This window comes from Tiliqua scincoides, chromosome 5 (genome assembly GCF_035046505.1).
Source record: "Tiliqua scincoides isolate rTilSci1 chromosome 5, rTilSci1.hap2, whole genome shotgun sequence".
NCBI classification, from domain to species: domain Eukaryota; kingdom Metazoa; phylum Chordata; class Lepidosauria; order Squamata; family Scincidae; genus Tiliqua; species Tiliqua scincoides.
The window spans coordinates 82,948,958-82,974,389 of record NC_089825.1 but is presented as its reverse complement, the minus strand read 5'-3'; the positions used below and the strand labels follow the sequence as shown (position 1 = coordinate 82,974,389).

Genomic DNA, 25,432 nt, shown 5'->3' with positions numbered 1-25,432 from the left:
GTATCTGCCCTACATCTTCTGTTAAGATAGATGCAAATAATTAATTCAGCTTCTCTGCAACTCCATATCCTCTTTAACCTTCCCTTTTATTTCCTGCTTTTTAATGGTTCAATCCTCTCCCTGGCAGGTTTCCTGCTTTTGATGAATTTAAAGAAGTTTTTATTGTCTGCCTTGATGTTTTTAACCATGCACATATAGTGTCTCGTCCTCCCCCCCTCCTTATTTTTTGGCAACCCTTACTGTCAAGTTACATTTCTTTTGCTACAGTCTGTGTTCCTTTTTGTTCACCTCATCTGGGCAAGACTCCCATTTCCTAAAGAAAGCCATCCTGCCTTATACAGCATCCTTGACTCCACACATGTGCCACGCTGGCATCCTCCTGAATCTGGTGGCGCTTTTCATACTTTGATATATATGTTTTCAACTGACCTTCTGTTTTTGTACTTTTAAATAACCTCCATGCACTCTGGAGAGATTTAACCCTCTTGACTTTCCCTTTCAGCTTCCTTTTTCTAGTCCATACTTGCAGAAGTCTCATCTTTTGAAGTCAAATGTGCCTCTCTGTTGGACTGTCTCAAAAACTTTCGAGTTATATATCTATATGGTGCATTAAGAATTATGTTGAGTTATGGTCATTGTTCCATATCAGTTCAGCAACACTTCCATCTTACACCAGGTCTTGGGCACCATGGAGTGCTATGTCTAAGATCACTCCACTCTGTTCAGTTCCAAGACCAAGGATTCTCAGGCAGTCGTTTCATGAACCTTGCATGTACATGCATCTTAATGCCTCCACGTCTGATTGGGCGAGACACCTAGGCGTAGGAGTATGCATGTCCTTAAACATCTATGAATGCTGGGTTTTTTTAAAGCCTACAAAACTCACTACTCCCATGAGTTATGACCACATTTAACATGTCTGCTGCTAGCAGACATGTTAATTCAATTCAAACTGGAGTTTAAAACCCTCATTTCTTGCAACAATCAATGTGTGGAAGAGCCTTCAGTTGGATTGTGAAAATCTATATTTCTCTCTTTTTCTGTCTGTCTCTACATGTGAAGTCCCAACCTACTACCCAGAAAAACAGGAAAAATGGCTTTTCTACAAAAGTTGTGACTTGCTGCCTCCCCCACCCTCTTTGTCCCATCTCCTACTACTTTGATTTTGCGACAATTCTAAAGAGCTCTCTGTTGTTGAGTGGGGGGATGGAGGCAAAATGGAGCTCTCTTAAGCAACCTCAAGGTTGATTTTCTTGTTTAAAAAAAACAAAAACCCATGGGAAAGGATTGAATTTTAAGCAAGCAATCAATCTCATTGAGCAATGCAAGCTACATGCACAGCAAAAACTAAAACAAAAAAACAAAACCTATGGCAAACATTCTGGGAGGGGTCAAAGGTCTCTTGAAATCAGACTTAACATAATTCACAAAGACTTAAATGACTCTAGGATAAGAAAGAGGCTTTGAATAAAATCCTGTACGAAAAAAGAGGATTAGACAAATTCATGCAAAACCAACCATAACGAGGAAAATGGAACCTCCATGAACAATGGCAGTATACCTGTCAATTCCAAATTATACCTGAGACAAAATTATGCAGGGGATGAATAGACTGAATAGAAGGATGTTCTCTTCCCTCTCCCACAACAACAGAACCAGGGGACATCCACTAAAATTGAGTGTCAGGAGAGTTGGAACAGACAAGAGAAAATATTTCTTACCCAGCTTGCAATTAGTCTGTGGAACTCCTTGCCACAGGATGTGATGGTGGCATCTGGCCTAGATGCCTTTAAAATTTCTAGATTAGAAATTTTAGAAAATTAGAAAGGACAGATTTCTAGAAGAAAACTCCATCACGGGTTACAAACTGTGATGAGCATGTGCAACCTCCTAATCTTAGAAAATTGGCTGCCTCAGAAGGCAAGGTGCAAGGGAGGTGGCAACAGAATGTAGGCATTTTCTTGTCTTTTGTACTTCCAGAAGCACCTGGTGGGCCACTGTGAGATACAGGAAGCGGGACTAGATGGGCCTTTGGCATGATCCAGCAGGGCTTTCTTAATTTCTTATAAAACAACAGGGGCAGACTATTGCCTTCCTTTTTGAGGGGCACATATGGCTGGTCACTGCAAGAAACAGGACTAGAAACCACCATAATCTTGACTCCAATTAAGCCCTAGAATTTAGCATTTCCCAAACTGTGGGTCGCAAGCCAATTTTTGGTGGGTCACAAAAGTTTTGAAACATTAAAAGAAAAACTTTGCAAACACCCTTGCCATATTTGCAAAAGAAAATCATTAGCTGGAATGCTAACCTGTAGAATGAGGTAATCTTCATACCCCAAATTAAAATGGCACATTTTCCTATTTTCTCTAGTAATTGGCATATTGTAGATCACATGCGAATCTGGTTTCAGCCTTCTGCCTGGCCTGGAAGTCCCTAACTGCACATCTTGCTTTTCAGTTCAGCCTTATGGATGCCCTGGAATGACTGCAAAGGTTTGGGGGAAGAGTCCTTGAACTCCATTTCCAGGGAGAGTCTAGCAAATGTCTACACACATACTATACATAAGTCCTCTAGCAGCCTCAGGAGCACAGAGTCCCATTATTAATAAATAATTTATTTTATAAATACTGTTAATAATAATAATATATGAAATATTATTTCTTTCTAGATCTTTTTTTTTCTAGTGGGTCATGATAGATTGCCATGAAGTGGGTCCTGTTGCTGAAAGATTTGGGAAGCACTGCCCTAGATGCAATTTAATTTCTCAGAAGAGTGGTAGAGACTTAGGGCCCAAGCCTATCCAACTTTCCAATGCAAATGCAGCTGCAATACAGAACCGAGATAAGGGAACAAGCATTCCCTTACCTTAAGGAGGCCTCCCAAATTGCCCCCACCACTACAGGATGCAGTGCCCACCCCGCTGGTATGGCTGCATTGGCACTGGAAAGTTGGACAGGATTGGGCCCTTAGTCCTGCCTGGAAATCACATAGGAATCAGAAAGCCTTGCCGACTTATCCCAGACACCCATGGTCTAGCTGAAGATATGTGCATGTATTTCTCAAATGCTCAGAGACTGTCTCTTAAGTATTTCAAAGGGCTCCTGAGAGTCATGCAGCATAATCCTATGCATGTCCACTCAGAAAGAAGCCTCACTGAGTTCAACATGACTACCAGGTAAGTGTGTTTAGCCTAAGACTGCATCCTAAGACACTTGGCTATGACTGCAAGGCAGGAAGAAAGTTTAGAACAGTCATACATGACTACCAGGCTAAGGAGTGGGATGTGGAAAATGAAGAATGGAGCCCCGGGCTTAATCCTAAACACCATGAAGGAAGCAGAGGTTTGACAACTAAGAGAAGGAAAAGATGGAAGACGGGATTTCCAGGCTACCTGGAAAGCTCTGCAGGGAGGGCAGGATCTAGTGGAGATCAGGAGCCGATATCCACAATTTCCAGATCTGGGAGGAGGTCTAGTCTGGTACTTTGAAGGAGAGGGGCTATAGCTCAAGTAAGAACACACACGTCTTGCACACAAAAGGTTCAAGGTTCAATCCCTGATATCTCCAACATCTCAGGTAGCAAGGCTGAATTAACCTCCCTGAAATACATGCACACACGCGCACACCCTTCTGGTCACAAACTCACAATTGTTAATGTGGATTAGAATTCCCTCCTCCATTCAAGCATGTATTAAAAGAGCAGGAACTGTCTCACCCGTTTGTCAGTCTACCCCTCGTACTTTCCAGCAGTTAACCAAGAGATAGAACTAAACTGGTCACCCCATAACTGTGTGTGCATGTCCTACATCATGCTACACGCACATTATAAAATGCTCCATATATATTTTCACATAGAAAACTAAATACCAGAGAGACAATAGCCTTCTCCTTGACACTTTTGTTTTCCATATGCAAGGAAAGTTCTGTATGGAACATTCAGTCCAAACACAGGTTTGCCACCTCGGTGTGAACTTGCCCTACTTTCTGGTCACCTGCAAGAAAGTCCCAGGTGTGGGAGACATAGCCATACCACCTCAGTAAGAACTAGGCCAGAGAGAAATGATGTGGTTAAGAAACTAGCCATGAAGTCCCCAGTTCCAATCACACCTCTGTCATGGATGCCATACACTAATTATAATTGTTATTAATACATGAATCTGGCTGGAAGTTGATAATGTCACTTGTAAACATGCAGGGAGGTGGCTGCCTGCATCCACAGAGCCAGTGCGATATAGTTGTTAGTGTCATAAGAACAGCCCCGCTGGATCAGGCCACAGGCCCTATATCTCACTGTGGCCCACCAAATGCCCCAGGAAGCACACAAGACAACAAGAGACCTATATCCTGGTGCCCTTCCTTGCATCTGGCATTCTGACATAGCCCATTTCTAAAATCAGGAGGTTGCACATATTACCTTAGCAGTTGCCAGGTTTTTATCCTTAATTATTAAAATATCTATTTCCTAAATCAATTTCTATTTCCCATCTCCATCATGTATATTTTTTCAGTGGTCGATTATTGTTTGGTGACTGTTGTAATTTTATATGCCTATATGCCAATAAAGGTATTATTGAATTGTATTGTATTGTATTGTATTGTATTGTATTGAGGTTGCACATACGCATCATGGCTTGTAACCCGTGATGGATTTTTCCTCCAGAAATTTGTCCAATCCCCTTTTAAAGGCATCTAGGCCAGATGCCATCACCACATCCTGTGGCAAGGAGTTCCACAGACCGACTACACACTGAGCCTAGTATAGGAGGCATGGGCACACACCTGAGTTCAAATCGCCAAGCCGACATGAAACTCAGGGCCCAATCCTATCTGATGTTCCAGTACTGATGCAATGGGGAGCAATGGCCAATGGGGAGTGCACTACATCCTGCAGTTGGGGGGAGGCAGTCACAGAGGCCTCCTTATGGTTAACAATGTTACTTTTGCACGCTATAAGCAAACTCCTCCACATGTGGTCACTAATGCCAAAGGAAGCAGCTTCTGCATGATTGTCTGAGAGGCTATCAAAAGGATCGTTCAGGAACAACAGGGTCCAAGTTCAGCAAATAAAAACATACCCTCTTTGAGCAAAGAGGTATGGCCATATGGATTCTATTCCTAATGTCAAAAAAGGCATGCATTTAATAGACCCCATCCACCATCACAAAATTTCTGGCTATAAATTTAGCCTAAGTGCACAAAGTGTGGTGTAGGAACCACAAACCCACTCTTGTGCACAATTCAACATGATTGTTTTAACTTTGAAGCCCCATATGCTTTGAGATCATGGAACCTACAAGACTGGCCTCCTCCCACATGGAAGGGTCTGGTTTTTGTTTGTCCTCAAGTCTCCCATCACCATCTGGAGTGAAGTAGATAACAACTGCTTTAGTTAAGGTCTTTTCGGTTGGGGCACCCAGGCTTTAATATTCTTTCCCCAGAGAGGTCAGCCTGGCACCATCATTGTATGACTTTTTGGTGGGAAGTGAAAACCTTTGTCTTTGCCCGGGACTTTGAGGCTGTTGGAAATGCCATCCTAAAATCATCTGCTGCCTTGCTTTATTCTTTCATCATCGGACATACGTATTTTATTATTGTACAGTGCTCTGAGAGTTCCGACTGAAGAACGGCTAATAAGCATTAGAAATAAACAAAAAATAAATCAATGCAAAAAGTGAAGACACAAACATCAATGTTTTAATTAAAGCTACTTAATTTGAATTATTTTTATAAAATATTAATTTAAAAAAACAACAACACTGCCAAATCAACCCAGTGACTTGGCACTAAGTATGCTAGGATGCAGAGTAGAATTATTTCTCATGAAACAACTGGGCAGGATATTATCTGTACATTTTTCTTCATATCTCTGGAAGTAAAGGGGCTAGAAATGCTCTTCTCCCCCCCCCCCTTGTTTTTAAGATAAAGCTTAAAGAAAGAGACTTGATACAAGAAAGAGACTTGGACTTTCCCTGAGGGGAACAGGCCCCTCTCCCATTGCTTCAGTTCCAACAGACTAGATTAGAAATGACAGACATTTAACGTTTAAAGGTGCAGCGGGATTGAGAATAGGTTTTATGGGTTGCTTGTTTCAGTCCTAGGAGGGAAATGGGGGCCTCAGTTTCTCCACCCCACAGAGATGTTGCAAAGTCCTGTCCAACAGCCCCAAAACAGGAAGCATGGGTTGCCAATGCAGCTAGATAGGGAACTTGTGCTCAAAGGCTCGGGGGGCCTCCCAGCTTTCCGAGAAGCACCATGGGGGGTGCACCAAGGTCAGCTTGTGTGGTGTGAAAGGGCCTCTTGATATTACACAACCTTTAGACCTTACTCTTGTCCCACATCCACCATCTCCTTCCCATTCTTCCCTCCCCCCACCCCGCCGATGAGGTTTGTGACAGGTTCTTGACTCAGTTCCACATGTGTCCATGTGAAGTCTGAAATGGTACAGTCAAGAAAGAAGTTTATTATTTCATCTGCTAGCTGGAAACGCTAGCTTGAGACAGGGTGCTCCTTGGGGCTTAGTTCCTAGAACCCATTCCCAATTCCCTAGCTAAGACTGTCCTTTAATACAGGGAACTAAACCCAGTCATATCCCTCGCATCTGGAACTACAGAAGTGTTGAGTATTATTAGCAACACTCAGCATTGTGCAGAGCTTCTTGAGTATTCAAAGGACTTCACACATACATTATCTCAGCGGTTCTTGCAACTCTGTAAGGAAGGTCAGTATTGTCAGAAAAATAATGCAAAGAAGGGGATAAGGCCGAGAGATAGGGATTTGACTAAGGTTATCAACCTCTTTAGTTCAAGCTAAGATGAGATTCCTGCCTGGTATGTTTTCAGTAGCAGTCCCCAGTAGTACGTCCCCAGTAGTACTCTCCTTTTAGAAGGTGGAAACTGAGGCTACCCAGAGAGTTCCATAACTTCAGCAGAAGTCCCTCTAGTCCCCACACCACCAGTGTGGTGGTTTCACGGTCACCACCAACTGAAGGGCCATGAGCCACCCACAAGTGACACATCAGAGATAGCATGTCTCTGGATTGGGTGTTCTTTTGCCAGAGGTGGGGAAGAAAAAGGGTAAAAATAATACATAAAGTTTTAAAATAATTTAAAATGGGCCTCAGGTTGCCTATTGTTTAATTTCAAAAATTAAAAGGTGGGGCTGGAGCTGGAAAGGTTGAAGACCACCACTTCCACATCTCCCCGAGGTTCTCCTAAGCCTCCAATGCTGCCCATATTCCACCAGTCCTTTTTGTTATGAGCATAGGAAACCACCTTACTCTGAGTTACATCTACACTTAGCCCATCTACCCTGACTGGTATCATGTCTCCAGAGTTGAAAGCAGAGCCTTTCACAGCGCTATAGTTTTTAATGGAAGGCAACAGGGATTGAACCTGAGGCCTTTTGTATGCAAACTACATGCTCTATCAACTAAGCCAGTGGTTCCCAAACTGTGGGTTGGGACCCACCAGTGGTTCATGAAACTGACAAACTTATAGCTGACAAGGAAAATATACTGAGAAAATATAATGATGTGTTCAGTCCTATCACCGAGAGGGTGGCAGTCTATCTGCAGCTGATAGTGGCAAGTAGACCCAAGAGAGGCTATCCAGTATATTTTATATGTTAAACCACTATGTTTTATATGGGACAAATATACTTGACATTCAGTTGTTATGTATTATATATCATAGGCTTGTACTCACTACTGTTGTTCTTTTTGTTGTGTTGTGTTTGTGTTTGTTATGTATGCCAATAGAGGTCTTATCTATCTAATCTACTGAGCCCTATGGAAAGCGAAACCAAGCCACGTATGCGAGTAAGTCACTTACTCACAAGTAAGTGACTATGCCTCAGTGCAGTGTCAAAGGGGACTGCAAGGCCACCAGAATGATCCCAATCCAATTAGCATGCAGCTCCACAAAAGCTCTAGAAGGCAGTTCCCCCCTCCACCATAGTGAAAAGTATATAGACAGAGGCTTGAGCAGCTGACAAAGTCCTGGTGCTAAAAAATTTTGGGAACCCCTGAACTAAGCAATTACTCCTTCCTCTAAAATTGACCACTTATTGGACCACCAGATGTGGTTAGTGCAGTTGCATTCTGCTGGGAGGATGATAAATAGTATAAGCTGGTTCCCAGAAGTTTCAACTCATGCTTCCTTCTACAATGCCAGACTCCAGCCAATACGTACATTGTATAGGCTGGTTTTTAAAAGCCTTTCCAGTTTAGATTGTTAACAGCTTCTTTTTATTTTCAGCTTTTGATAGGCTGCTGATTTAATTCCTCCTCCTGTGTTTTTCTTAAATCAGATTTGAAAGCTATTTTGCACAACTTAAACTATGACTTTCAGAATAATGTTATTGGGTCATCCTCAGCAGCTAAAAAGGTGACTGAGAAGAGATCAAAAGAAGCTAAAAAGAGGCAAATGCAGGAGGGGAAAAGAAAAAAAAAAAGAGGTCCCCAAGGCAGAAGGTATTTAGTTTCTAGGTAGGTTAATTTCAGGCTTCTCTAGTCAGATATTAAGCCCTATTCCTCTGTCCCAAGCCTTCTGCCAATAAAGGAACGCAACTCATCCCCCCTTGTGTTATGGAGAGAAGGTCATTCAGTTTGCATTGAAGCCCCAGCAACACAACCAGCTACTGTTTCCTGATATACACACAGGGCTCCAAAGAGAAGGGGAGAGAGGAGAGACATCTCAGAAAAAGGGTCAGTCCTCTTCCACCCACCAGGCAGCGAGGAAAGCAGGACTCCGTTTTCATTTGGCATGGAGGCAGTGGCAGCCCATTGCTAAATGCTTTCTGACAACTGGCAGGGGAAATTCAGACGGAGAGTGCAGGGGGGAGTGGAGAAGGGAGAGGGAACTGGATCCTAGATCAGAGAGAGAGAGAGGAGAGAGAGAGAGAGAGAGAATGAATGAATGAAGACAAGGATCCCACAGGCAATGCACTTATTAATTAGTCCCTTTTGGGAATAGAGGAACCATGTTTGAATCCATTATAATAAAAAAAATTAAAAAAACAAAAAACAACTACATTCCAGCAGACTCTGTTTGGGTTTAGCAAATACGGAAACTCTGCAAATAGGGTGATTGACAGAAAAATGTTAAAAAGACAGCCCAGCCTACTCATGGGTCTTGAACAGCAGCCTGACCTGCAGAAACAAACAAGTAAAGCTTCTCAGGGCACACAGATCAACATTATCACTGGCTAAGGTCTACAGACACAGGAGCAGGGCCTGAAAAAGAAGCTGACAGCCCTCTCTGCAAACGTACAGGATCAGAAAGGCCTCTGCCACATGCCATAGGCCAGAAAGGAAAGACTGTGAGTGCTGGAGGGACCAATGAAGCATGGAGGAATCTCCCCTTTTCCCAGAAAAGAGTTACGTCATCCTTTGACTGAATAAAAGCGTGCATGGAATGTTGCGCGGACCAATTTAGCACCACAATTTCCTGCACTCCTACTAGGCTGTGGCTAGTTGAAGAGAAGAAGTTGCCTTCTACAGCTGGTGACACCAGCTGGTGTAGTGTAATGCTAAGAGATCAAGTTGAAAATCAGGACTTCCCAGGTTAGGAAACTCACCTCTGCCTTGAATTTTGCACTAGGTGGCCTTAGGCAAGCCACTCCCGCTCAGCCTCAGTTCTCCTAATGCAGCATGGGGATAATAATGCTTACTCACTGTACAAGGTTGTTGAAAGGACAGCATGATGATAATACAGGTGAAGCACTTTCCATGCTCAGAAAGTGCTATATAAGTAATGGTGGTTGGCAACCTTCAGTCTCGAAAGACTATGGTATAAGCCTACAGCACCCGGTATTCCCAGGCGGTCTCCCATCCAAGTACTAACCAGGCCTGACCTTGCTTAGTTTCCAAGATCAGACAAGATCAGGAATCTGCAGGGTAACAGTTGCCTAGTATTCTTTCAAGATATACCACTGGTTCTTTTAGCTTGGCAGGGGTTCTCCAAGGTTTCAGATTGTCTTTTCCAGCCAAAACTAGAGATGCCAAGGACTGAACCAGGGACCTTCTTGTGAAAAGTATGCTCACTGGGGTAGCCAAACCACAGCTCAAGAGCCACATGCAGCTCTTTGATGTATAACTGCAGAAATACATTGACTGAGCTCCTTTTTTGCATCATAATTAATAGAAAAGGTAAATCAGAAATGTTCAAGCTTTGTAATTATTTCGTGGGTATCAACTGGGAGTTCACTGGATTAAATCAGAAGTTTAATGTTCACAGTGAGTAAATATATTTAAGTGCTTAAATGCTTCTTAAATATTGTGGCTCTCAAACATCTGAAGTTTATCATATGTGTCTCTTACATAAAGCTAGTTTGGCCACCCCTATGATCTACCAACTGAGTGTCTCGGAGGGCTTGGTTGACACAACTTCAGGCCTGTCCCTGAAATGGTCGAAGTTTGGAATGTTAAAAACAACCAATCACTCCCTCCATCAAGATGACAGGGAAAGGAACAACTCAATCAATGGTGCAGCAAATGACAATGGATTCCATAAGAACATAAGAAGAGCCTCGCTGGATCAGGTCAAAGGCTCATCTAGTCCAGCTTCCTGTATCTCACAGTGGCCCATCAAATGCTTCAGGGAGCACAAAAGACAGCAAGACCCAACCTGTGTCAGGGTGCCCTCCCCTGCATCTGGCAATCTGAGGTAGCCTACCTCTAAAATCAGGAGCTTGCACATACCTACCATTACTTGTAACCCGTGATGAACTTTTCCTCCAGAAATTTGTCCAATTCCCTCTTAAAGGCATGTAGGCAAGATGCCATCACTACTTCCTGTGGCAAGGAGTGCCACATACTAATTACACGCTGGGTAAATAAATATTTCCTTTTGTCTGTCCTAACTCTCCCAACACTCAATATTAGTGGATGTCCCCTGGTTCTGGTGTTACGTGAGGGGGAAATGAGCATCTCCACTCAATCCATCCCCTGCATAATTTTGTATGCCTCAATCATGTTCCCCCTCAGGCACCTCTTTTCTAGACTGAAGAGCCCCAAACACTGTAGCCTTTCCTTATAAGGGAGGTGCCCCAGCCCAGTAATCATCTTAGTCGCTCTCTTCTGCACCTTTTCCATTTACACATTATCCTTTTTGAGATGTGGTGACCAGAACTGGACACAACACTCCAGGTGTGGTCTTAGCATCAATTTGTACAACTGAATTAACACTAACCCTTCAGAATTCATGCAACAGCAAGCGTGGCTTGGGAAGAGAGCAGGGTTTCGGTTAGAGGCCCTACTCATCTTGGAGAGGCAGATAAGCAAAGCAGTCAGAACTTATCACCTTATTCTGCTTGCAGTTCCCACAAAGAATACTTCCAACTCTTTGTACCTGTCACCAAACGGTGAGGAGCAAATACCAGTACTCCTTTGCATGCAGCTTGTTTTTTCCTAAAGGTTCCTTCCAGTAGTACCACAAGCAGAAGAGTAAAGAGAACACAGAAGGCCAAGAAGGAACAAACAGACTCAGCACCAGCCTTGCCATGCAGTGACTTGAAATGATTGCACGGAGCAGCACCCTTGGAGGGGAGGCAAATGGATGAGCCCCTAGCCCAGGGGTCGGCAACCTTAAAAACTCAATGAGCCATTTGGACCCGTTTTCCAGAGGGGAAAAAACCTCAGGAGCCACAAAACCCCTTTGACATCTAAAATGAAGATAATACTGCATATATAGTTGTTGTTTTTTTACCTTTATGCTCTTATAGGTCCCATTTTTATAATGTAGCCCCCTCTTGTAGCTTTTAGTTAGTTTTGTCATACATTCTTGTCCTGTGTTTTCAGATGCCTGGTCCTCTATGGTGTTTTGCCTGATTCCAAGGCCAATCTCTGCCTGGAGAATTAGGCCCACTTTAAGCAAATTAGCTCCCCTTCTTTCCCCCAACAAATGACCCTGGCTCTGCCCTGCACTCCTGCTGGACCCCACCTCCGGGGTAGCTCGCCTGTTCAACCTGCAGAGGTCCTCTCTCCTGCCAGCAGCCTCCCGCCACTACAGCAGACCCTTGGTCCTCAGCAAGTCTTGGGCACAGCAGCCACACTTCAAACTCCAGTGTCTCCAGCAGTCCCTTAGTCACAAAGTCAGTCAGAGTATCCAGGGCAGAGTCCAAAGTCAATAAGCCAAGTCACATTCCAAGGTCTGATTCCAAAGTAAGTCAGTCAGAGTATCCAAGTCAAAGTCATTAAGGTAAGTCAGTCTCCTTTCCAACCCACACCCCCCCCCCTTCCTGCCTCAGGTGTTCCTTATATCCCTGAGGGCCCTATTGCCTTCAAGTGGCTGCAGCTGTGTAGCACACGCTGCTGGATGCCCAGGCCTTACCCTTAAAGGGACCACTGCTGACACCACATCTACCTCCTCACCAGATCTTCCAGGATTCCAATACCTATGGCAGTTATCACATTTGCTTATCTTACATGGATACTAAAGAACTCCCCCCACCTTCCAGAGGCACCCTGCTGGAAGGAAAAAAGGACACAGACAGCTGTGGGGGAGGTGGAGGGCAGCCACATGCCAGCTTCTGCCCTCCCTCCCTCAGGCTGCAACCCTCTCCACACTATCCTGGGAGTAAGCCCCATTGACTACAATGGGACTTCTGAGCAGACAAGTTGGTTGGAGCTCTCAGGTTGCAGTCCTCTCCACACTTTCCTGGGAGGAAGCCTCACTGACTACTTGTGAGTAGACCTGCATAGGAGGGGGCTGAGGCTGCAGCCCTTCACACCTTCCTGGGAGGAAGCCCCACTGACTACAGCGGGGCTTACTTGTGAGTAGACCTGCACAGGAGGGGGCTGAGGCTACAGCCCTCCACACCTTCCTGGAAGTAGCCCAGGGACTACAGCAGGGCTTGCTCGAGAACAGACCTGCAGGGCACAGGCTCCCACTCACCCGTCCTTGTGCTTGGCCTTGAGCAGGCTCCAAGGCTGCCATCCCAGGCTCCCTTTCCTGGGAGTAAGCTTCATCCACTGTAATGGGGCTTACAACTGAGTAGACACGTATAAGAGCAGGCTTCAAGGCTGCAATCTCAGGCACCCTTTCCTGGAAGTAAGCTTCATCTGCTGTAATGGGGCTTACTACTGAGTAGACACACAGGATGTCTCCTCAGCTGTGGAGGAAAAGCCTCTCCTTGCACTGAGTGGGGACCTGCTCAGGGAAAGGCAGCCTGCAAGGGCTGGCAATGGCTGAGGAGGAGGGCGTCCTGCTGGAGAGTTGGGGAAGGGAAAACAGGGAGCTGAAGCCTGCAGAGCTGGCAAAATTGAAAAGGGAAACCAATGCGGGGCAGGTGGGGGTGAAGGGAGAGGAGGGCAGTGAGCTCAGGGGGCAGAGGGAAGCAGCCTGCACTCCCAACACAGGTGCCTCCTGTTACCCCCTTTGCCACTTTCACCAGGAGGAGCCGCAGCAGACAGCTGAAAGAGCCACATGCGGCTCTAGAGCCACAGGTTGCCGACCCCTGCCCTAGCCCATCTGTCCACCATTCACTCCAAGCTGCCACTCTGGTGGGAACTCCAAACCTCGACTTCTCAGCAACTTCTTTTCCCTTCAGCACTGCTGGAGGAGGAAGTGGGAGGGAGAGAAGCTGCCATGGCTCCAAACTGCTTCCCCCTGCCTACTTGGTGCTTTGCAAGGCACCTTTAGAAGCACCAAGTAGGCAGGGAAATGCAATTTGGAGCTTTCCTCCTTTCCCTTTACTTAAGATGAGTGCAACACTCTAGGCTCCCTGCTCTACACAGCTTCTATTTGCAATGAATGGGGGCAAGAGAAGCTGGGCTCCCAGCATTCCCTGCTCCTGGACATTTCATAGAGAAGTAGTGCAAAGTAGGGAGCTTGGCCTGTCACACTCATAAGTAGAGGGAGGGGGGAGAGGAATCATATCCACTTGTTCACTTGCCTGCCCTCCCCATCATCCACAGCATTGCTCATGCGTGCTCACACGGCAAGACCACCATTCAGGGTAGGATTCAGGTGGAACGGAGGCAGGCACCACTCCTAAACGGGCCAAAAGGAGGTACAACAGGGATGAGTGGCAAAGGACTTGCAGGCTGTACTGACCCAAAAATGCACACCCCTTACACCATTCATTCCCCATCAAGACCAATCTTTGCTTTCTATATTTCAGTGAAAACTGCAGGATAATCATGTTTTCTGTTTTCCAAAAGGGACAGCAACTTGACTTTTAAATATAAAAACAGACATTATTTTTATACAGGGCCATGTGCATGCAAGGCAATTTACAAAAAAAAAAAAAAAAAAGTAAGACCTCTGACCTGAGAAGCATACAATCTAAGTTTTCCCAGATTCAGCACAAGGTGGCAGATTCTCTGGCAGCTGCTGTCTGTTCCACCCTCATAACCAAATCACCCTCAAGAATCTCCATTCTCAAGCTGTCTCTGACAGGCTAATCCAGCCTCACTTTCCCCACTGATGGACCATTTCATTTTAAAGAATTTAGAGCAAAGAAGCAGCAGAAGGGGGAACATAATCCTTTCCCTAGCAGTTCTTTTTACTAAAAAAAAAAATCACACCCTTCACCACCATGTTGGCGACTTTCAGTCTCAAAAGACTATGGTATCACGCTCTGAATGGTGGTTCTGGAACAGTGTCTAGTGTGGCTGAAAAGGCCGATTCGGGAGTGACAATCCCTTCCACACTGGGAGTAAGTGCAGTCTGTCCCTAGTCTGTCTCCCTGGCTATGGGCCTTCCTTCTTTGCCTCTTTGCCTCAGTCTGTTGGCAAAGTGTCTCTTCAAACTGGGAAAGGCCATGCTGCACAGACTGCCTCCAAGAAGAACACTCAGAGGCCAAGGTTTCCCATCTGTTGAGGTTCATTCCTAAGGCTTTCAGGTCCCTCTTGCAGATTTCCTTGTAGTGCAGCTGTGGTCTACCTGTAGGGCGCTTTCTCTGCACAAGTTCTCCATAGAGGAAATCCTTTGGGATCCAACCATCGCCCATTCTCATGACATGACCAGACCAACGCAGGCGTCTCTGTTTCAGCAGTGTATACATGCTGGGGATTCCAGCTCGTTCCAGGACTGTGTTGTTTGGAACTTTGTCCTGCCAGGTGATACCAAGGAAGCAGCGCATGTGGAAAGCGTTTAGCTTCTTCTCCTGTTGTGAGCGAAGAGTCCATGACTCGCTGCAGTACAGAAGTGTACTCAAGACACAAGCTCTGTAGACCTGGATCTTGGTATGTTCCGTCAGCTTCTTGTTGGACCAGACTCTCCACCACCACCTTGTAAATACCCTTCTGGAACATCACAGGAGTAGGACATGGAGAGTGATTATGAGCAGGAACATGGATAGGAAAGGCTTACATCTCCCCTCCTCCTCTGAAAGATTACACAGCTCAAAATGGCAGCCCCTCCCCTCTGGTTACTTTTCATTTAAAAAAAAAATAAGCCAACACTTTGTGACATGCATTTGCACGTAATGCATACTTTGCCCCTCAGGTCATCATTCTTCTTAAATCCTTATACTGTCTCCTACTCTCACTTCTATCCGCACAAGGATCTAGTCGCTGAAAAACAACCAAATACTTAACATTTACCGTATTGTACTGGGATGAACAAACATTTCTTAGGTCCTGGAATGAAACTGGTTGGTGCCTGGGGACCAAGGAGTTTGACAACATTCTAAAGACTTTCCATATTTGCTAGCCAACCCCACACTTGGGAGCACACAGGGCCAATGCGTTTTCTGACAAATCCGACATCACAAAGTGGGTCTGGCTTGACTTTCTCACCTTTTGCTGACTCACACAAAGGACAGGCTCTGGGGAGGCCTGTGTAGCACAGGGCAGGTCTCTCCTTCCCTTCCCTTCCTTCCTCCCCCACCCCCCCATCTCATCAGTCTCCCGCAAGTCCTTTTGAAAGCACGCTCTCTGCAAATGATTTCAAAAGGCATTTCCAATTCAGAGAGAGGATGGTGGGGTGTCATTTCCTCAAACAGCGATGGCAACTTTTGAGCAGTTCCATCCTTGGGACAGACGTGCGCAAAGTCTACACGGAGGCACAATTCTCACCCAGGCTGCACTCACACAAAAACATAGTTGTGTTGGTGCCGTGACGTGGAGAGGAATATCAGCAGCTCCTGCACCTAAGAGCAATCACGGCAGTACCTTCCAAGTTTCTCCAATTGCTTATGTTGCAATCACGGCAGTACCTTCCAAGTTTCTCCAATTGCTTATGTCGCAGCGGCTAAAGTCACAGACTCCACATGCTCACACAAACAAGAGCCTCACCACAAGCAAAGGTGGCCTGACAAATCCAGAGAGCCACTGCGATCCCAGCAAACAGGCAGCTGAATTCATTTGGAACATATGACCCTACCTCAGACCATACCGGGCCTTTGGCGTGTCTGGTCAGCGTAGTAATAGCTACACCTGTAGCTACAATCTGTAGCTACAATAGCTACAGATTGGAAGCAGCTCTCCAAGGTTGCAGACAGGGGTCTCTCTCAGCCCGACTGCATGCGACTCTACTACTGAGCTCCGGCCCACCCCCAATGCACTCATATTTGCACTTGAAAAGTCTCGGTTCAAAGTTCCATCACAACCAGGGACTCAGGGCGGCCATCACAGCAGCAGCGCAGCCCCAAGCAAGTCACCACCTCCCAGCCCCTTATCTGTATAATGGGAATAAAAGCGACCTTTACAGTAGTGCAGTAGCATAAATAGAAAAAAAATATATATCTCTTGGAGGTTCTGTTGGCCTTGGATCACCTCTTCTCACCACATCGATTCAGTTCTACGTCATTCTTTATGACTTCGCCTTTAAAGTAATCCTATAAAATTTTTTAATAAATTCTCTGAGCACACACAGAGCGCTTACCCTTCACTGTTCAGTAAGTGCAGCCTACCTCAACGCATTTAAAATTAAGGAGCCAGACTCATCCTCTAAGACAGCTGGCAGGACTCTTAATGTGGTTCTGGGTCCAGGCACATTCTCCTTTTCAGCAATTAAGCACTGCATTTGCAACTCTTGACAGCATTTGAAGAACACAGTCTGAACGCTTTTCAAACATTTCCAGGTTTACAGCAGTACTCCCATATCAATGCTAAGCCTTATCCTGTTCTCCCCCCCCCCCCCCCCCGTACTTGAATGTATCTGGCAATCTTATTTTTCAATGCTTCACTGTTGCAGGGACAAGAAAGGGGAAAAAAGTGAGTCAGGTACATATACTCTAAAAATGATCCTTTTCCACTGTCACACTGCGCCATCCACAAGGATGCAATCCCCAGTGTGCAACAAGCCGAGAGCAGACAGTACAGAAGAGGCACCTGCAGAGGAAGAACCAGATTCTAGCACAGTGATTTTCAACCTTTTTCATCTCACGGCACACTGACAACGCACTAAAATGCTCAAAGCACACCACCAGGTTTTGGACAATTGACAAGGCACACCATGCTGCCAGTGGAAGCTCATATCTCCCATTGGCCCTATTAATAAATGACCTTCCCCCAAATTCCTGTGGCACACCTGTGGACCACTCGCGGCACACCAGTATGCCATGGCAACGTGGTTGAAAATGGCTGTTCTAGCAGGTGAACCAAACGACCCTGAACACAAGCGCAGAAGGATTCCCTGGAAGATATAAGAACAACCACTGAGGAATGCACACAAGCTCGGAGCACAATCCTACGCAAGTCTACTCAGAAGAAAGTCCCATTATAGTCACTGGGGCTAACTCCCAGTAAAAGAACTGTAGCCTGGGTCTATTTCCATAGTGCTCACACACATCAGCAAAGCCTGTGCCTCAGCACTGCGTGCATAACACGAGGATACACACAGCAATGAATCCCTTGCAGAGAGCATTTCTGTGCTTCATGGAAGACAAGACTCTGAAACTAAATTAATGACAGAATGTGGGCTTTGAGGAACACTCCTTTCCCTCTTTCCACCCTGTATATTATTATTAGAAGCATCCTTTTTGCTCCTTTCGAGGGTTCCAACTGGGTGGATCTTTAAGATCCAAACCAGAAGTAGCCTCAGAAGGGGCTCTCCCCCCACCCCCAAATCTCACACCAGCTGAGCTGTGCCTATTCTTATTCTCTCTGCCTGATTTGAACCAACCATTTATATCAAAACACCAGTGCAGGAGGACTTGCATTTCTCCCACGTGCTTTTCAGCTGACATCGCCCTCCCTCCCCCGCCACACTTACACGCCAACGCCAAGCCCGTCCGCTCATGCTAGCCATGGTGAACTCTGCCCCACTTCCTGAGACGGAGAAAGAGATCTGAAACAGACGAGGTTTGGAGGAAAGAAGCGGCCCTAGGCAGCCTCCAGCCTCGGAGATCCAGCTGCGGTGGCTTGTACTACAAACTGCCTGAATACGTGCTAGGCCACAGCAACAGGGAGGAGCAGATTGCTTGGCTTGCGTCTGATCAACAAGTTCTCCCCAGACCAGCTACTCGGGGTGGCTCCCTTCCAGCAGGGCTTGCCCTTCCTTGATGCTGCCGCCCGCCTCGCGGAGTTCAGTCACCTTCCCCAAAGTGGCAGCTAATGGGTGTTACAGCATGTGGGCACCTACTTAAAAGCAGACAGGAAAGGACAGTCTTTCCCAGGTGGGGAAGTAGGGGGCACACAACAACTGTAGCAATCCCTGGAGCAGCAGGCCAATCAGAGCTGAGATTAGAAGCCACATAATCTGGCTCTAACCAAAACAAGCTTGATACTTTCCACTGTGAGAACTGTTAGCGTAGAGGCTAAGAGCCGGAGCTGTCAACACACCTCTGCCGTGAACTTGCTAGGTTAGCACCATCTCCTAGCTTCGGCCCCCTTTCCCCATCTGCAATAAGGGGGGATAATGTATGTATGTGATAATATATGCAAAGCATGCGGAATACAGAAGGTCTATTAGTTTTAATTGACAGTCTTTACACTGTTTCAAGCATAATTTTAGACCGTGCGCTGCTTTGCGAGCATGTTTGAGGGCAGAAAGGCAGTTTGCAAAACTTCTAATAAAAATTAAGCATGAATAAAATAACACTGACTGGGCTTTGAAGTTTGTCATAAGGATTACTATGATAACATATATGAAGGATTCAGAATCTAGGTGGCACTTTTGCATCATTCAAACTATTGCTGGTAGAGCCTACTCCCCCACTACCAGGGATGAGATCAAAAACACCCGGAGATCTTGACTCTCAGTCATCTCACTCTTATCACAAAGATTTCCAGGGTTTCTGTGGCAGGGCTCACCCTGAAACAAGGAAAAGAGTGTCTCTCGGCATGCATTTCCTTAATAACCTAAACAGCACAACTACTGGAACTAGGAAAGTGACTCCAACCCAGGTTCCAGTACCTCTCCTCTCAAGAATTAACCATGTTCCCCTGTTCTGGACATCAGATCTCCACAACCTGACACAGAATTACAAAACACACAAGCTCGCCGTTCCTGTTCCTGGGGTTTTATGAACACACTTCGAGATGCCACTTGTTAGTTTGGAGGTGGCAACTTGAAGACAAAGCAGATATGGCATCTCCATCTATGAAAGCCTCAAATCATATGGGTTTTAAGAAATGAAAACCTACTTCCCAGCTCCTAAGAACACTACAGGATTCTAAACGTTTCTGGCTCCAACAGGACACCATAGGAAATAGTTTTATTAGTGGGTTTTATTGCCTTTGGGCAGCATTTGCAGAGACTTTCTCCAGCAACTGAAGTTAGGCTCTGTCTGCTCCTAGGACCCAAAGATCTTTGAGGAGAGTTTTTCATGCTTGGGTCTCTTTCTTGGAAATAGTGTGGCCTCGAGTTCAGGTACTGGAATGTGGAGGGTGCATACCTGGGGGTGGTATACCTCTAGTACCTGAGGGTAGTGCATCCCCAGGGGCCTCCCTCACCACAATGCTGTAACTCAAGCAGTGATTTAGCAGTGATTTAGTGTAAAAGGTTACTTCTGTTGCTGCTGAGAGTCAGTGCAGCGCAAATGAGGAACTCATTTTATGGGTTTAGATATGCAACAGTGGGGTTCAAAATCTCTTCTCAACCCTTAAAGTACACCGGATGGCTTTGGGCAAGTCATTCTCTCTGCCTCTCAGTCTAGCCTGCCCCTCTTGCTTGTGTGACTATACAAGCTGACCATCAATTATGCACATAACTGCATGCTTGTAAACAAATGTTTACTCTGTGCATATATAGTTATTCCCTCAAGACATATCCAAACAATAACTACTGTTGGTTTCCTGCATGCACATGGGAAGTTCATGAGCACCTGTCTATCGGTTAATCACAAAACACTGTGTTTACACACATCACGTGTATAGCTGTGTGCAGGCAAACAAATATGATCACCATCCGTGTACACCCCCCCCCCAGCGTGCACACACTTTCATTGGACATCCATACAAACAGAGCAGGCATAAACAAGGCACCCACTAAAACAGCAGTGAACACACCTGAAAGGAGAGCACTTGAGGTCTTAGACACATGGGCACCACATATTTACGCAAGGAACAGATTCAGGGGAATACACAAAACTCTGTAAACATAACATTTACCAAGCACAACCGATGGCAGTGATTAGACACTGGCTTGGGACATCAGAATAAGGGGAGGGGGAATGGACCCTAGAAGTAGGATACTTGGGCAGAGAAACTTGGGTCAGTACATCAAACAAACTAGGCATTTCCCCCCACAGTCACAGCCTGATCTCTGCAAGTCTGTCTAGGACGAGCAAACAAGGCTGCCACCATAGTCCATATAGAACAGGGAATCAACCAAGGAAGGTATTCCCCAGGATCATGCCAACCAAAAAACCAGACGATGAGAGGTAGAGGGCACTGTAGCATTCACCCTGAGGGTACTGTTGCCACCACGTCTAGGTGCACTATGGTATGCAAGGCAGCTCTGCCAGGTCAAACGTAGGCATGCCTTCTGAGGCATGCAAGTAATAATGCACACAGATAGGGAAACCTGTTCAGTTGGTGCTGCAAAGCTATTGGGCAAAAGCCCAGGCAGTTGCATGCTGTACATGTGTTTCCAAACTGCACCACAAACATTGTCGCTTTGACACCACATGGCCGACTGAAGATTAATTCCTCTATTGGCACCTCTAAAAGCCTTAAGTGAGATGCGTTCAAAGCTGCTTGGGCCCTGTCACAGCAGGGCTGCTGTGAAGCAAAACATCCATTCACTATTCAAAGCTATTAACCATTCCCCCCTCTCAAAACAAGACCTAGAATTGGACACAACTGTGCAGGGGAAACCTTTACCTTTAAAACAAGCCTCCCCAAAACAAACATCCCTTTTGCTTGTACTCCATCAGCCATACCAATTGCTCTACCTCTACTCACCGAAGTCAGATCCCCATTTTTTTTAATGCCAGGGACAGGATCTCTGAGCACACGAGGAGTGTTGTTCCTTCATCATTGAGCAGCCACAACAGACTTTCACATGGCTGGAATTGAAGGTTTTTCAGAAGTTGTGGTCTCAAGAAAAGAAAACCCTGCACTTCTCTTTAGAAATAATAAAACCAGATAACAGCTTTGTAATCAACGGCAGGGCCAACACATTCCCTCTTAGGAGGCGGAAAAGCAGGACAGAAAGAATAAATAAATAAAATAGACAGTGCCAAGCCCCAGTTACTACAGAATGAAGCAATTTGCTCATAGGAAGGGGGTTTTGTTCCTCAAGAGGGTGATATCTGCTCCAAATAGGGAAAAGGGGAGAGATGTGAACACACACTGCCCCTCCCCCCATGCATGTTATATGACGGGGAAGAGAGGCATTTTGAAAAATCAGATCTCTACACAGTATAAGATTTTACATATGCAATATGGAAGATTACACCAAAAAAAACACATGTATGCACACCCATATACACCAACCACGCCCTACTTCTAGTGTCATGGGTGAAAACACTCCAAGATCCCCTTAGCTTTAGGCATTGTTGACAAAACTGCTCCTGCAATACAAGAAAGAATGTCTGGGTTTGACCTCTGACTTTGACCTCAGACTTTGGACAAGCCACATTCTTGGCCTCTGCTAACCCCGTCCCTCGCTCACGGACACTGCAAGCTGCTGTAGGGTGGGCAAGGACGAGGCTGCACTCCTGGCTGCGACCTTTGCCCTTTTAAGCACTACCATCATTCACTCAACACTTGTGACTTCCTTCCAAGCCTCCTAGCTATAGATTAAAGAGAGCCAGCACAGTTATACCTTTTTCTCCACTGGTGGTAAAAGATGACCTCGCCATCACCTCCCACCCCCTCACCCTAAATCCAGAGCAGAAGTCAGCTCTTTTTACAGAGGGAGGTAATGTGACAATTAATATTGCATGGCAAGAGAGCAGCATGAGACGGTAAAGGGCCAGCAGCAGAAGGAGATGGGAGTCAGGGTGGGAGCCACAGGCTGGTGAAAGAAGGGGCAGAGGTGGGTGTGGAGGGGGAGGCACACACATCAAGAGTGAGAGCTGCTTGGAATGGATCCATGGAGGAATGAAAGGCTCCACAAATGGGCCTCAGACCCTGCCCTGAGAAGCACGCTCTTCTCTCCAGCTAACCAAGCCGGTTTCCCCTTACTAACACTTGCCCCAACCTGCCACCCTCCTAATCAAGGAGCAACACCCCCCACTTTCCTCTGCCCCAAGATTCATGGCTCTCATTTTCAGGGGGAAGTGGACTGAAACACACCAGGCTTGGACCCACAAGAGGGACAATCTCTGGGGCCAACCTGATGTCAAAAAGGCAGGCCTCTCCTTCCTTCGCGTACACCCCCCCACCTCACCTCACCAGGCTCCAGCAAGCAAAAAGGTCTGTGTGTGTATGTTGGTGTGTGCTTTTTAAAGCTCTCACTGCAACAAATTCAGACAACATTTCCAGGTTTGGAGAGAGAGGTGGGGACTACCTTGAAGCACAGCAGCAGTGGTTGCTTTTGCACAGTTCCTCCCCCCCCCTTGAGCAAGACTGAGTGCAAAAATTCACATGTTGGCCTGGGCTGTTGCGGGCATCAATTGTGCCCCTGTTTATATCCACAGTGACACCTCTCAGCTCCTCCCCCAAGTTCATTCTTAAATAAAGCGCTGAACAGGGTACCAAGGGTCAGAGGCATTTACAGACCTATCTCCAGGCTTTTGATTTTTAAAACACCAGGACGCATTAGCAGCTAGGATTAACACACACACACACACACCAGTCATGTCCCACCATGCACAGCTGTCACTGTGACAGCAGAGTGAGTGTCAACGTTGCCCCTCAGAACCCCCCTTCCTTCAAGGACAGGATCCCTGCTGCATGGGTCTGTTTTCAACTCAAAGTAATCCCCTGCCAGTCCCCCTCCTCTGATCTAGCCAGGAGGGGGAACCCATCACTCACCCTCAAACCCTCCCCTCTGGAAAAAAAAATGGAACATGCAAAGTTAAATCCAGCCCGACCGGAAAATGGGCCCTGCTGCCAACCAAATACTACGCAGTCCCCCCTGCCAACCCCCTAGACTTGTGATCAGCCAGCCACATGCCAAATGTCCTTATTTTTTAAGAAAATATTTACCCATATTTCCCCCTTTTAAACACCAATAGGAAAATACCTTCCCCTTTCCAAACTCTCCCTCCCCAAGGCAAATGTCAAAACTAGTTTCCTCGCGGTGGCCTTTCCAACTCAATTTTAAGAGTTAAAAATACCAAGTTAAATAAAAAACACAAATCCATTCGCAATCAGAACCTGAGACACTTGATAGTGGCATGTACTGGATTTGTGCAAGGGGGAGGGAAATATGGATCCAACCCAAATAGTAACAGTGGTTTCCTTGGCAATCCCAATAAATATAATCTTAATACCTAGATAAATTTGCTTTTGGAAAAAAAAAGGGAGGGGGATAGGAGAGAATCTTTACTATTCCAATCCGTCATTTTTTTTTTTTTCTGCAAGGGAGAAATTGTAAACCCCAAGTTGGCACCAACCCCTGGATGAGTGCAGTAAACAAACGAGCAGGAAAAAAAGGAAAAAAATTTAAAGGGATTTTTAGTGCCTGCAACAAGAACGGTCCCCCCCCCCGATTTTTTGCCCCTCCTTCAAAGCACTCCCACTCCATTGCTGGAGAGAGGCAGAAAATATATATAGGTTAATGCCAAGCGGTGGGGGGGGAAGGGGGAAGAAGAGCCAGTGATGAGATTACACAGGGAAAGGGGGGGGTGAAATTGCACTGCACAAGATTCCAAAGGCTGGAAAATCCCTATAGGCTGAAAATCCCTATAGGGAGGGAAGGAAAGCGGGGGGAAAATCAACCTTTTCCCCACCACCCCTGCCCCATCTCCTTCAGATTTGCAACGTTGGCAGTGACAGGAACAGCTGCGATGGGACGGGAGTGCAGGGTGGAGACAGCTGGAGCAGGGTGGGGGGCAGAGCAGGGAAGACATATTGGGGTGCAGGCGCGCAAAGGGAAGGGGGCGCCCCCCACTCTTCTCCAGCCACCCTTCCCCTACCTTTGGTTGCCTCTTCTCCGCGTCTTCTTCTTCTCCTCCTCCTCCTCTCTCCCCCCGCCCCCCTTCTTTGCAAGCAGGAAGCTGGCGCCGTGCCCCCCTCCCCTTCCCCTCGCCTCGCAAGCTGGAGTTTCCCCGCGCGCTTCTCCGGTGCAGCCCCAGGGGAGGGGATCGGCCGTGCGCTCGCTGCGCCTTGCAGGAGGCGGAGAGGAGTTTGTAAGATCCTGTGGCTGGCTGGCTGGCTGGCTGGCTGGCTCGGGCGGCCGCGGCGCTCGCCTGCTGTGTTGGTGTCACTGGGAGCGGGGAAATGGACTCGGCAGCCGAAGGGAAGGAGGCCGGCCTGGCTCCTCCTTCGCCTCCACCTCCTCCCCACACAGCCGTGGCGGTGGCCGTGCCTGGCGCCTTGGCTGACGCCTGCACCCTGCAGGCCGAGGGCGCGCGGTGCCGGAGCGCTCTCCCGTGCGCAGGACGGCTGGAAGGCGATCGCGCACAAGACCCGTCCCCGAGCGCCCGCTTCTTGCCCTGGCTGACTGTGCCCACCGCGCGCTACCACGCGATGCGCAAAATGCCCGCCCGGCTCTCTCCAAACTTGATCGGCTTGCACGTTTCCTCGAGGGCATGTCCCCACTTTGCCCAAAGGGGCTCAGGGCCCCCAATCCTATGCATGTCTCCTACTCGGAAGTACGTCCCACTGAGTTCAACGGAGCTGACTCTCAGGAAAACATGCATTGGATTGCATCCTCATCCTGGTCGGCATCCTAGTTAGGGAACATGCTGCATCGTGGCTGCATCAGTGCTGGACAGTTGATAGGTTTTAGACCCTGACAGCCCAATCCGATGCAGGTCTATTCAGAAGTATGTCCCACTGAGTGCCAAGGGGCTGACTCCCAGGAAAGCATACATAGGATTGCAGCCTCAGGGCCCACTCCTGTCCAACTTTCCAGCACTGATGTCGCCATGCCAATGGGGCATGCGCTTCATTCTGCAGCAGAGGAGCAGTCACAGAAGCATCC

The 25,432-nt window shown here is 46.8% G+C and overlaps 1 protein-coding gene across 3 annotated transcripts in view; it reads right to left on the bottom strand.

The window, feature by feature from the left end:
- Positions 1 to 24,478, bottom strand: part of THRA (thyroid hormone receptor alpha) — a 124,001-nt gene extending 99,523 nt beyond the window's left edge. For 2 of the 3 annotated variants that reach the window (XM_066631184.1, XM_066631186.1), the window contains exon 1: positions 24,423 to 24,478. The gene's annotated coding sequence lies outside the window, so the exon portion shown is untranslated. Of the gene's footprint in view, positions 1 to 21,297; positions 21,377 to 24,422 lie in introns of those variants that run through there. The other variant, XM_066631185.1, reaches the window with a different exon arrangement.
- Positions 24,479 to 25,432: the final 954 nt, after the last annotated feature.